The sequence below is a fragment of the Alligator sinensis genome, unplaced genomic scaffold (genome assembly GCF_000455745.1).
Source record: "Alligator sinensis unplaced genomic scaffold, ASM45574v1 scaffold317_1, whole genome shotgun sequence".
NCBI lineage: Eukaryota > Metazoa > Chordata > Crocodylia > Alligatoridae > Alligator > Alligator sinensis.
The window spans coordinates 307,995-322,315 of NW_005842582.1; positions in this window are offsets into that span (position 1 = coordinate 307,995).

The following is a 14,321-nucleotide window of genomic DNA, read 5'->3' on the forward strand; positions in this document are numbered from 1 at the left end:
ACACACACTTGGGTTCAAACTATGAACTGAAGAAAGAAGGCAAAAAAGGCCTGTGGCCCAAAGAGGGTCAATAACAATACAATAATGCAGTAGAGAACAATATGATACAATCCAAATAAACTACAGGTTTCCCTCACTTTATGTGAGTTCTGTACGTACAAATTCACTCTTATGCAATTTACCTTTTTATACCAAAATTTTGTTATACATGAGGTAAATTCACTCTTATGCGATCGGTGTGGTGGAAGCCCGTAGTCAGATGCTTTGCGTAGTGCAGGGGTGTCCAACCTTTTTGAATGTGGGGCCAGATCACGAACTTTTTATCACCCAGTGGGCCGGTGAGCCATATTCAAAGACGTCACAGGAGGTGGTATCATATCAGGAAGTGATGTCACGTGACTTTTGACACCAAGGAATTTGCAGGGGTTGACATGGTGCTGGTTGACATGGCATGAACGCCCGGGTTGACATGGTGCTGCAGAAGCCGCTTGACTACAACCGGATTGACCTGGTGCTGAACAAGCCTCAGGGCCTGGCTCGGGTTAACCTGGGGCCCGCCCAGCCTGCTGGTGCCATGGCCGGGTTGACATGATGCTGCAGGACCCACCTGGGCAGAACCGGGTCAGCACCGTCCAGGAAAAGCAAAATGCAGCTGAAGCCAGCTTCCCATGTGCTGCTGAGGACAGGAGGAGGCCGGCCAGGTCTGCACTGGCCAGCAGAAGTGGCGGCGGAGCTGTGTGCCGCTCAGGACTGACCAGTGCAGGCTCATTCCGTCCCGAGCGGCACACGGCTCTGCTGTCGCTTCTGCTGGCCGGGGCAGACCCGGGCGTGAGCAGCACATGAGAAGTGGCCCCTTGGGGCCTCGTGTGTGGGTGGCCAGGCCCAGAGAGCCGTGGTGCCTGGGGGGGATATTGGCCAGGGGAGCAGGCGCCGCCTTGCTGTGGGGCTGGCCAGGGCAGGGCAGCGGGGCTGGCTTGAAGCGGGTGGGTGAGGAAGCAGGCATGGGCTGGCAGTGCCTCCCATGCGGGGCCCCAGGCCCCAAGGGGGTAAGAAGCTCCCCTTCCCTTGCTGCCGGCTGGGGGCCGCGGGCTGACAGCCTCGCCATGGTCCCACCACTGTGGCGACTCTGCACTCTGTGCCACCGCCCTGCGTTCCACGCCGCTGCTGCCACCCCGCACCACCACCGCCGCGGCTCTGCCCTCCGCAGTGGCAGCTCCACAATCTACAGCAGCTCCGCGCTCTGCGGTGGTGGTGCTGCTGCTGCCACAGGCCAGATAAAATGGCTTGGCGGGCCGCATGGCAGCCCATGGGCTGTATGTTGGACAAGCCTGGTGTAGTGCATTGTGGGGAGTGACGCACATCAAAATATAACCTCCTGAGTGGATCTGTGCTCCTCGCTCATTGTCTGTGATACATTTTTCTGCAGTTGACATCCCCATTATTGTAATATTCACCACGCCCCTGTGCTTGTGTGTACTGTCTGATGTTGGTGAGTACCAAAATTGTTTTGTAAAAGTGGTAGAAATGGGTCTGGGTGTCAGGACAGTTGAGGTCTTGGAACGTATCCCTATTTGTTACACTGTAAAGTGGGTTCCCTTTATGCAAATTCAAGTTATGCGCTGTTTTCCAGTAACACATGTACAGCATAAAGCAAAGGTAGGCAACATTTTTTGGCCGGAGTGCTGAAAAACCACAATGTCTACCTTGGGAGGTGCCGGAGGGCCGACATGCCAGAGCCCGGAGCAGCTGTTTGCAGCTTCCCAGCTGCAGCCGACCCACGGAGCCCAGTCTACTTGCAGCAGGCCTTGCAGCCTCCCAGGCGCCTACTAGGAGCAACCTGGGCTCTGTGGCTGGCAACAGCTGCTTAGAGCCTGGGTTGGCAGTGGTGTGCCAAGCAAGATGGCCTTGCGTGTCATGCTCGGCATGCATACCGGGGTTTGCTGACACCTGGCATAAAGCGAAGGAAACCTGTACAGTTAAATATAATCTGAATAAAAGACAAAAGTGCCCTTGTTGCAAAATAAAAAAAACAATACCATATTGTTTTTGTTCTTTTTTTTATAGGAGTGTCATTTGCAAACCAAGGGAAATTATTTTTCTGCTGTATTCAGAACTGGTGAGGCCTCAGCTGGGGTATTGTGTCTGGTTTTGGGCCCCACACTTCACATTAAATGTGGATAATTTGGAAAGATTCTAACAGAAAGAGATAAAATGATTGGAGGCCTCAGCAACATGATTTTTCATAGATTGTATGGGGCTAGAAGGGACCTCGCAAAATCATTGGGTCCAGCCCCCCTGCACCAGGCAGAAAGACAACTGGGGTCAGGTGACCCCAGCGAGGTAACTGTCCAGTCTCCTCTTGGAGATTTCTAGGGTAGGTGATTGCACCGCCACTGGAAGGCGGTCACAGTCTGGACATCCAATCTGTGAAGAAGTTCTCCCTAGTGTTAAGCCTAAAACTGTCTTTCAGGAGTTTGTGGCCATTACTCCTGGTTTTCCCCAAGGGCGCCCTGGTGCACAGTTGTTTGCTGAGCCCTTGCTGTACTCCCCTAATGTAGCGGTAAGTTACATGTCCCCTCTCAGCCATGTCCCCTCTCAGTCACTCTCTTTTTTAGACTGAAGACACCCAAGCCCCTCAGCCTTTCTTCGTATGGCTTGCCTTGCAAGTCACTGACCATGTGGGTGGCTCTTCTCTGGACTCTCTCAAGCTTTTCCACATCCTTGTTGAAGTGTAGCACCCAGAACTGGATGCAGGACTCCAGCTGCAGTCTCACCAATGGTGAGTAAAGCAGAAGGATCACTTTCTTGGCTTTGCTTGACATGCATCAGTTGATGCATGTCAGAGTATTGCTTGCCCTACTGGCTACCGCATCGCACCTACAGCTCATGTCGATACTGTGGTCTATTATAGGTCCCTTTCAGTCACGGTGCTAATCAGTTTGGCACCACCGAGCCTGTAAGCATGTTGGGGATTGTTTGTCCCCAGGTGGAACACTTTACATTTTTCAGTGTTGAACTTCATCTGGTTCTGATCCACCCAACTTGCCAACCTGTCTAGGTCCACCTATATCCACAGCCTGTTTTCAAGTGTGACCATGCTTCCCCATAACTTGTTGTCATCCACGAACTTGGCCAGTGAGCTCTTCACCCCCACATCGAAGTCATTGATAAAGATGTTGAAAAGCACTGGACCAAGCACAGTCCCCTGAAGGACACCAGAGGCCACTTCTCACTAGGATGACACATATCCATTTATTAGAACTCTCTGGGTCCTACCCTACAGCCAGCTTCCAACTCCCTACTGAACTGTTGAGGAGTTAAATCCACAATCCTCCAATTTTCCCATGAGAACATCATGGGATACCAGAACAAAGGCCTTTTGGAAGTCTAGGTATACAATGTTGACCTCCTCTCTCTTATCTAGGTGGCAAGTTACCTGGTCATACAAGGAGGGATTGGTAAGACAATACCTGCCCATGACAAAGCTATGCTGTGTGTTGTTCAGGATCCTACCTTCTGCAAGCGTATCTCACACAGACTCCTCGATTAATTTTTCCAGGATTTTCCCTTGCATAGAAATTAGGCTAATTGGCCTATAGTTGCCTGGGTCCTCTCTCCTCCTTTTATTGAAGATGAATACAACACTGGCCCTCTTTCAGTCTTCAGGGACCTCCCCTGAGCACCTTGGAACTCTTTTGGAAGAGTTTTGCCAGAGGTCCTGTGATGACTTTGGCCATCCCCTTCAGCACTGTTGGATGAAGTTCATCCAGTCCTACTGACTTATAAATGTCTAACTTTTCTAACTGATCATGAATCAGCTCAACATCAACAGTACAAAGGTGGTCATTCCCACCATGCCCATTGTGAACCTTATCTAGTACGAATTTCCTGGTGAAATACCAAAGCAAAGTAGTCATTCAGGCATTCAGTTTTCTCCTGAGTGTCAGTAACCAGCTGTCCTGAGTTGTTAAGCAATGGTCCCATGATTACATTTGTTTTCTTCCTGTTCCTTACATACCTAAAGAAGGACTTCTTATTGTTCTTGATTTCTGTTGCTAGTTAAATTCAGTCGCCACCTTCGCCTTTCTAATCTGCTTCCTACAAGTGTGGGTCCTTGTTGTATAGTCCTCCTTGAGGACTGTCCCAAGCTTCCATTGTTTGTATGTCTTTTTCTGTTTTTTCAAGAGGAACATGATATTCCTATTAAGCCAAGAGGGCTTCCCAGCCCTTCTGCTAATTTCCTCTGTATGGGAATGGACTTCTTTTGTGCTTCGAGGATCGTGTCCTTGAGGAACGGCCACTCTTCATGCATGCCTTTCACCTTCAGTCCCTGGTGCTGCAGCGCTTCCCCTACTATTGCCCTGAGCCTGTTGAAATTTGCTTTTTTGAAGTCCAAAACTTCAATCATGCTAGCTGATTTGCCTGCCTTGTGACAGACAGTGAATGTGAGCGTTTCATGGTTGCTGTCGCCCAGGCTACCCTCTATATCCAAGTCGCTCAGCAGATCACCTGCTTTGGCCAAGACCAAGTCTAGAAGAGTGTTACCTGTGGTTGGCCCAGGCATTTCCTGAGTCAGGTAGAGCTCTTTGATACAGATCAGGAAGCAATACGACAATCCAACTTAGCCAAGTATACCTCCCAAGAGATGTCTGGGTAATTGAAGTCACCCATGATGACCATGTCTCATATGCACGTGTCCTCTGCCAGTTCTTGAGAGAACTCCAGATCGAGATCCTCCCCCTGGTTTGGTGGTCTGTAGTATACACCTACATTTAGGTCTCTCTCACCATGCCCCCTCCCATAGTTTGACCCAGAGGGTTTTGAGTTGCTGTTCTTTGGAGCCGATGTCAGCCTCCAAGGAGGTGTACTGCTCCCTCACATAGAGAGCTATATCGCTACCTTTCTTCCCTACTTGGTTCCTTCTGTGCAGGGTGTAGCTCTCTATGTTTATGTTCCAATCATGTGAGGAGTCCCACCAGGTCTCTGTAATCCCTACTAGATCATAATGCCCACTGGAAAGTAGGAGGGCTAGCTCCTCCTGCTTGTTCCCCATGCTCCTGGCATTAGTGTACAGGCACTTGAATCCTCCAATTGAGACCCTCAATTTTGTCATGTTGAGGGAGAACCATTCACTCAACTCTTGCAAGAGTGGCTCTCCTAGTGTTCCCAACTTTGGAGCTTTCTTGTGTGCCAGTCCCCAGCCATGCTCCAGTCAGTGTCCCCCCATCCACTGGCGATCTTAGTTTAAAACCCTATCTAGAAAATTGGCCATCCTGGCTGAGAACAGGGACTTACCCCTCCATGTGAGGTGGATGCTGTCACTTTCCAGGGGCCCTCTCTCCCTGAAATGTGCGCTGTGGTCGAAGAAGCCAAAGCCCTCTCAGTAGCACCACCACTGGAGTCATTGGTTCACTTTTTCGATGCATCCTTCCCTCCTAGGTTTGTGGCCTGTAACCGGGAGCACAGAGGAAAAGACTGCCTGCACCCCCGATCCCTTGAGCTCAGCCTTCAGAGACCAGTAATCACTCATAACCCAGTATGGATTACTTCTGACCGTGTCATTCATGCCACGTGGATGAGGAGCATGGGGTAGTGGTTGGAGGGCCAGACGAACCTAGGGATCCTCTCCACAACATCCTAGATGTGGGCCCCAGGGAGGTATCAGATCTAATAAGCTAGGGGAACTGGATGGCAGATGGGTCCTTTGGTGCCCCGCAGGAGGGAGTCCCCCACCACGACCACCCTGCATCTCCTCTAGTGGGTGGCAGTTTGCTGACTGCTCTTCTCCTTCTCCAGTGCCTCCATCAGAGCCTCCTTATGTGTGGTGAGGGGAGCATACCTGTTGTGCAATGATTTTTGAGGAAAGGCTAAAAGAACTGGGATTATTTAGTCTGGAGAAGAAAAGATTGAGTCAGTCTTCAAATACCTGACAGCAGTTATAAAGAGGAGGGAGATAGCCTTTTCTATGTGGCTGTAGAGGACAGAATTAGGAACAATGGTTTCAAACTGCAGCACAGACAATTTAGGTTGGAGATAAGCAGAGTTTTCAATTGACCTAGACACTTGGCTGGGGCATTTTAGTCTGGGATGTTTATTCTTTGTGCAGGAGGGTCAAGCAGATGACCTCATAAGATCCCTTCCAACCATACTTTTCTATGACTCTGTGATCCTATGATCAATATGTCCATAGTTTGAATAGCGTTATTTTGAGAAACCTGAGGAACACAAGAGAACAGAGATTGGCAAAGGTTAATGGAGAGGTTGTTTCAAACACACTGAGTAATGTGCCACAATACACCTGACCTGCTGTTCGACTTTCTTGTCCCTGCCCTATGTAACTTTTTGGATCTGCTGTTCTGCTTTCTGCTCTCAGCCATGGGCTTCATGTTTGATCTGCTACTGTACTGCCTGCCCCTGTGTTGGTGTGCTGTTTGCCCCCTCCCAGATTTGCCATGTGCCACACACAGAGCATATCCATGCCATTTGTAGCAGTTGTGCTGCACGTTGGCCAACACTTCTCTATGCGGTCTGAATACGCCAAAAGGGTTTGCAAGGAAATGAAAGAGTTGGTGGGTCTGAGCCTAAGGACCAGTTGCATCAGAGATCATTACTGGGCATGTCTACACATGCCAAAGATATGGGAGCAGTTTACTCTCAAGTAAGTTACACAAGAGTAAATGCTCCCGGGCACATGTTTACATGTGCAGGGACACGAGAGCAGATTTGCTGCTCCTAGTAGCAAACTGATTCTGCTTCCTGCAGCCCTGCTACCAGCCCCTGCAGCAGCCAGGAGGAGCTCTAGGCTCCCTCAGAGTACTAGCCCAGGGGCCAGGAGAGAGCTTTCTCCTGGTCGGGGCTGGGTCTTTGCTCCTGAAACTGGGAGCTTCCAGCCCCTGCTCCGCAATCACAGGGCCCAGGCTAGGAGATCCTTGTTTCCTAGCCCAAGCCCCATGACCATAGGTCCTGGGGTGGGACATCCTTCTCTCACAATGCCTGCCCCATGACCACAGAGCTGGCATGTGAGATAAGGACCTTTCAGCCCCAGTCCCAAACCTACAATTGGAAAATAAGGGCTGGGAGCTCCCGGCTGCTGGGGAAAGGGGACATTGTTCCTGCCCGGGCTCTGGAGAGGCGAGTCTGTCCTGGCACTAGGCAACTTCCCAGGAGGCAGAGAACAATCTCCCGCCCCCTGTTGCCCAGCTGATTGGGAGCACATTTGCTGCCAGTCAGGCATCTACATGTATACTACTGCACAGCTACTAATCTTGAGTAAATTTGCTACTTGAATTTGGAGGTAGCAAATTTACTTGCAATTAGAGCCACTACTCCATAGTAAGCTTTTGCAAGTGTAGATGCAGACAATTACTGACAGTTATTAGTTCTACTGTGCAGTAAAGTGCCTCGTGTGGACGTTCCCACTGAGCAAAATAAATTGCTTACGGTTTAAGAGAACCCTTGGTATTAAAGCTGTTCAGGATGACTACGAGAGCTGGTCTGGAAAAGATGAATTTCAATAATTTTGTTTTTGAACTGTTCTGAAACATTTCACTTTGAATCCATGTACTGCTTAACTGTTCTTCCATTGTGCTGCATTGTCCCATAGGGGATGCTCTTTGGACGGCCTGTTCTATGGACTGTAATGCATCAAGGGAACCTTGCCCATAGGAGAGCATGGGGACAACAGCATGGGAGACTTACAGCTCCCAGGATGCAACACTCCTCTCTGGGAAATGCATGTTAGTACTAGGTTGAAATGAGACATTCCAGGACAGCTCTACAAACTGAGATGAAATACTTTAAGGGTAGTCAAAATGTTAACATAAAATATGTCAACAGTAAATATTTTGTCATTTCCAAATAAACCTTTTATTTGGAACTGTTCATCTAAAAATAAACTTACCGTTTTTTTTTTCTGATTAGGACTGAAAACGTATTAATATATAATTTACCATGAAATAAAAACCCAATATAATACAGTACCATTGAATTTATGGTACCAAGGATTTATTGGAGAATGTATCCCAAGAGTTTAGTGATTCTGAGAACATCAATTCTGAGTGTGTCCATTTTAACGGATCTTAAAGCAGATGGATTTTCAGAAAGTAAGACATCTTCACCCTCTTAAAATGAACGCTCTTTAAGGTGTCTCAAGTTCAATAGACATAAATGACAGACCCAAAATTAAAAATTACTTTTGAAAATCTTATCCTGTAGATTCTTCAGGGCAAGAATGTATTTGTAAAATAGTGGGTAATTTTGGCTGCTGCTGCTCCCGCTACTGTGACTGATGAAGATGAAATGGCATAATTAATCAAAGTGAAGTCCAGATCTCAGTAGGGGAAGTACTGAGGAGGCTGAGAAAATTCTCCAATTTTAAAGAACCAGGTTAGGATGGAATCCAAAATTACCGGTTAAGGTGCTAAAAATATATATCATCTGCTCATGATGTGTCTAACAACATGTAACTAACTGAATGGTGGAAGGGAACACCCTGCCCATTAAAAAAAAAGCATGTGGAAGGAAAGAGCAGATTCAAAGGTGCAAGATACTTAGCTTGCTTGCCCATGGACTGGAAGCTCCTTACTGGAATAATGGATGAAAGACTGGTCAAGTGTGGTGAAAAGGTGTTTCTTCAGGGACACAAGGATGCCAAAGAAGTCATGTTGGGTGAAGAACCATCTGATGGTGGACAACACTCACTTACAGATACCAGAAGAAAATGAGAGAACCTGCATTTATTCTAGGGAGATTAGACAAAAGCCTAAGGCAAGTTTCATACAAATGGCTCAGAAGACACCCTCACATGATCAAACTCAATGCATTGCTATTTGAATTTATATGCAGGGGTAGCATGGAGAAGTACGTGTTGTTTTGGAATACAATGATACAATCTAGACAAGGTCAGAGTACAACATGGGATCTCACAAGATGATTGAGTATCACCTTTGGGAAAGGGGTCCTGGATTCTAGCCTGGACCTTCACACCTAACGGGGCAAAAACATCCTTCCTGCTCTCTACCTATTGTAGCCAATGTTTATGAAATGCAAGGGGAAGTAGCTCTGCTTGAAGAGAAGAGCTTGAGAGAGGCCTGTTGCCTAGTGGTTAGAGCACTGGGCTGGGAAGTAGGAGAGATGCAAGAACTGAGCAAGTGCCCTAGTCACTTGGCTATTGGGGCATCTGGGCAGATGTAGGATGCTAGGCAATCCCTGAGAATAACTCTCCTGGTGAAGTGAAGGACTTGCACTAAGCTCCAGACTTGCCTGGTTGGAATCAGTCGTGCTTGATGGGCCTGTAGCAAGCTGGGCGGCAGGATGTCAGCCAGCCCAACCCCTCAGGGGGATCATGGGGACTCATTGTTGCACCACTTGCAGGTCCTGCCGAATGATGGCCAGGGATAGGGCATGGAGTTCATCCAGAAAAAGCAGAGGGAGCTGAGATGCTAGCCCAAAGTGTGGCTTCAGCAGCAGAGGAGGCACAGGGTCTGGTGGCACTCCTAGTGTTTCCAACATTGGAACTTTCTTGTGTGCTGGTCCCCAGCCATGCTCTAGTCAATGTTTCCCTGTCCCCCAGTGATCTTAGTTTAAAGCCCTATGTAGAAAATTGGCCATCCTGGTTGAGAACAGGGACTTACCCCTCTATATGAGGAAGATACCGTTCCTTCCCAGGAGTCCTCTCTCCCTGAAACGTGCACCGTAATCAAAGAAACCAAAGCTCTCTTGGTAGCAACACCGCCGGAGTCATCGGTTCATTTAATGACACATCCTACCCTCCTAGGTTCATGACCTGTGACCAGAAGCACAGAGGAAAAGACTACCTGCACCCCCTATCCCTTGAGCTCAGCCTTCAGAGCCCTGTAGTCACTCATGACCCAGTCTGGATTACTTCTGACCGTGTCATTCATGCCACGTTGATGAGGAATATGGGCTAGTGGTTGGAGGGTGAGATGAGCCTAGGGATCCTCTCCGCAACATCCTGGATGCGGGCCCCAGGGAGGCAGCAGATCTTTCAAGCTAGGGGAACTGGATGGCAGATGGGTCCTTTGGTGCCCCGCAGGAGGGAGTCCCCCACCACGACCACCCTGTGCCTCCTCTTGTGGGTGACAGTTTGCTGACTATGCTTCTCCTTCTCCAGTGCCTCCATCAGGGCCTCCTTACATGTGGTGAGGGGAGCATACCTGTTGTGCAATGATTTTTGAGAAAAGGCTAAAAGAACTGGGATTATATAGTCTGGAGAAGAAAAGATTGAGTCAGTCTTCAAATACCTGAAAGCAGTTATAAAGAGGAGGGAGATAGCCTTTTCTGTGTGGCTGTAGAGGACAGAATTAGGAACAATGGTCTCAAACTGCAGCACAGACAATTTAGGTTGGAGATTAGGCAGAATTTTCTGCCTATGCAAGTGGTCAAGCATTGGAATAGGATACGTAAAGAAGTTTTGGAATCTCATTCCTGGCAATTTCAAGAACAGTTTAGATAGACACTTGGATAGGGCAGTTTAGTCAGGGATGTTTCTTCTTTGTGCAGGAGGCTCAAGTAAATGACCTCATAAGATCCCTTCCAACCATACTTTCCTATGACTCTGTGATCCTATGATCAACATGTCCATAGCTTGAATAGCATTATTTTAAGAAACCTGAGGAACACAAGAGAACAGAGATTGGCAAAGGTTAATGGAGAGGTTGTTTCAAACACACTGGGTAATGTTCAAGAATACACCTGATCTGCTGTTCTACTTTCTTGTCTGTGCCCTGTACAACCTTTTTGATATGCTGTTCTGCTGTCTGCTCCCCGCCATGGGCTTCTTCTTGTTTGATCTGCTGCTTTACTCCCTGCACTTGTGTTGCTGTGCTGTTTGCCCCCTCCCAGATCTGCCATTTGCCACCCACAGAGCATACCCATGCCATTTGTAGCAGTTGTGCTGCAGGTTGGCCAACACTTCTCTATGCAGTCTGAATACGCCAAAAGGGATTGCAAGGAAATGAAAGAGTTGGTGGGTCTAAGCCTAAGGACCAGTTGCATCAGAGATCATTACTGGGCATGTCTACACATGCCAAAGTTATGGGAGCAGTTTACTCTCAAGTAAGTTACTCAAGAGTAAATGCTCCCGGGCACATGTTTACACGTGCAGGGACATGAGAGCAGATTTGCTGCTCCTAGTAGCAAACTGATTCTGTTCCTGCAGCCCTCCAACCAGACCCTGCAGCAGCCAGGGAAGCACTAGGCTCCCCCTGGGTCCTAGCCCAGGGGCCAAGAGAGCTGTCTCCTGGTGTGGGCTGGGTCTTTGCTCCTGAACCTGGGAGCTCCCAGCCCCCACTCCGCAATCACAGGGCTGAAGCTGAGAGATCCTTGTTTCCCAGCCCAAGCCCCATGGCCGTAGGACCTGAGGTGGGACATCCTTCTCTCACAATGCTTGCCTCATGACCATGGAGCTGGCACTGTGAGATAAGGATCTTTCAGCCCCAGTCCCAAACCTATGATTGGAAAATGAGGGCTGGGAGCTCCCAGCTGCTGGGGTAGGGGGCCATTATTCCTGCCCGGGCTCTGGAAAGGGGAGACTGTCCTGGCACTAGGCACCTTCACAGGAAGCAGAGAACAATCTCCCGCCCCCTGTTGCCCAGCTGATTGGGAGCACATTTGTTGCCAGGCAGGCATCTACATGCATACTACTGCACAGCTACTAATCTTGAGAATTTGCTACTTGAATTTGGAGGTAGCAAATTTACTTGCAATTAGAGCCACTTACTGCACAGTACGCTTTTGCAAGTGTAGATGCAGACAATTACTGACAGTTATTAGTTCTACTGTGCAGTAAAGTGCCTCGTGTGGATGTGCCCACTGAGCAATATAAATTGCTTAGGGGTTAAGAGAACCCTTGGTATTAAAGCTGTTCAGGATGAGTACGAGAGCTGGTCTGGAAAAGATTAATTTCAATAATTTTGTTTTTGGACTGTTCTAAAACATTTCACTTTGAATCCATGTACTGCTTAACTGTTCTTCCATTGTGCTGCATTGTCCCATAGGGGATGCTCTTTGGACGGCCTGTTCTATGGACTGTAATGCATCAAGGGAACCTTGCCCATAGGAGAGCATGGGGGCAACAGCATGGGAGACTTACAGCTCTGAGGACGCAACACTTCTTTCTGGGAAATGCTTGTTAGTACTAGGTTGAAGTGAGTCATTCCAGGACAGCTCTACAAACTGAGATGAAATACTTTAAGGGTAGTCAAAATGTTAACATAAAAAATGTTAACAGTAAATATTTTGTCATTTCCAAATAAACCTTTTATCTTAAAGCAGCTGTTTTTTCAGAAAGTAAGACATCTTCACCCTCTTAAAATGAAGGCTCTTTAAGGTCTCTCAGGTTCTATAGACATAAATGACAGACCCAAAATTAACAATCACTTTTGAAAATCTTATCCTGTAGATTCTTCAGGGCAAGAATGTATTTGTAAAATAGTGGGTAATTTTGGCTGCTGCTGCTCCCGCTACTGTGACTGATGAAGATGAAATGGCATAATTAATCAAAGTGAAGTCCAGATCTCAGTAGGGGAAGTACTGAGGAGGCTGAGAAAATTCTCCAATTTTAAAGAACCAGGTTAGGATGGAATCCAAAATTACCGGTTAAGGTGCTAAAAATATATATCATCTGCTCATGATGTGTCTAACAACATGTAAGTAACTGAATGGTGGAAGTGAACTCATTGTTGCACCACTTGCAGGTCCTGCCGAATGATGGCTGCTGCTTCACTTCATCTCCCAGCTGTAGCTCCGTTTTCCTCATTGCCTGGCTAACATGCTGTGTTGCCCTCTGCTCCTGCTTTGGTCCCTGCGTTTACCTTGCCCCCTTCTCCTGTCATTTTGCTTGGCTCCTGCCTCAGGCTCTGGATTCCTGGCTCTTGATCTCAGGTCTTTATGTGACTCCTGACCCTTGTCTTGTCTCCAGTTGCTTGGCTTTTGGCCTGCTGAATCTAGCCCTTTTACTTCCTCATTGTGGTCTCTAATCTGGGCCCTAACCCTTAGGACAGACTCCTCATACCCTGGTTCGCAAGACCTCCTCTTTCTTTCCTTATGCAGGAAGAGGCCTAGTGTAGAAGAAGCATTGGATGCAGACAGCCAAGTGCTGGTACTCTGCGCTTCTATGGCAGTCACAGAGCAAGGGAGCTCTTACTCAATACAAGCACAAAGAGAGTGCTGGCCAAAACTTCAGTGCCCAGGAGCTGTGGGGCAATCACTGATTTTATACAGAGTCACCAGACAGGGCAGAGGGCACTCCCCATTACCCCAGCAGAATGTGCCCGCCTCTCAGAGGAGCTGCAGAAATGTAATACTGTAGGAGCCAGGGATAGGGCATGGGGTTCATCCAGAAAAAGTAGAGGGAGCTGAGATGCTAGCCCAAAGTGTGGCTTCAGCAGCAGAGGAGGCACGGGGTCTGGAGGCACTCACTGGTTAACTGGTGCCCACCTTCACCTGGTGGTCTCCTTTGTCACTTTCCAGAGGTGAGAGGCATCCCGGGATTGGACACATAAGAAATACTTCTGTGTTGACACAGTGGGTAGAGTACATGCCTGGCATAGGCTTCCTTCATGGCATATGTGGATGGGCACAGAGCACGGACTCCAGGGCAAAAGGCTGATGGGGACCAAGGTCTGGGGGCCTGCTTGCTCTTGCATGGTTCTTTTCTCATAGTCAACAAGCATGGACAAGCCTCCAATCACCCTGTCCTTTCCCAACACCCCTGGCCCAATCAGCCATCCTCCCGCCCAGTTCCAATATTCTTGTGTAACCCGGATGGTACTCTGACAAGGTACCCCCTCGCTAACTGAAGGGATTTAGCAAGTGCTAGTATACTGTGGGAGGGGAAGGTGCTTCCCTCCTATCCCCCATAGAGTAGAGCTGAGACCAGTTGGAACTTAACCATATACGGGTTTAATAGGAAAAGAACCAGGTTAAGCTATGACAAAGAGGTGGAGATGGAAATGGGTGCAGGAGAACAAGAGGGGATTCAGTAAAGTAAGGTACACATATACATCTAGCAGATGCAAATCAACAACTAGCTTGAGGCACAGGGTTTCACAAGCTATAAGGTGCAGGTTCACAAAATTTAGGGCAGAGGCACCCCAGAGGGGGGATGGGAAGAAGTGAAGGAACTCTTTTACCCAGTGTGAATTCCCTCTCCCCAGCAATTCACCCCTCTGATGCCTTCAAACCCAGGTCTCCCCCATGGCAGATAAGAACTCTACCCTGGAACGGTCAATGCCTGGGTGGCTACTTGTGGCTCCAGACTCTCACCCCTCTGGGATCCTCTGCACGCTGTCTGAATGCCG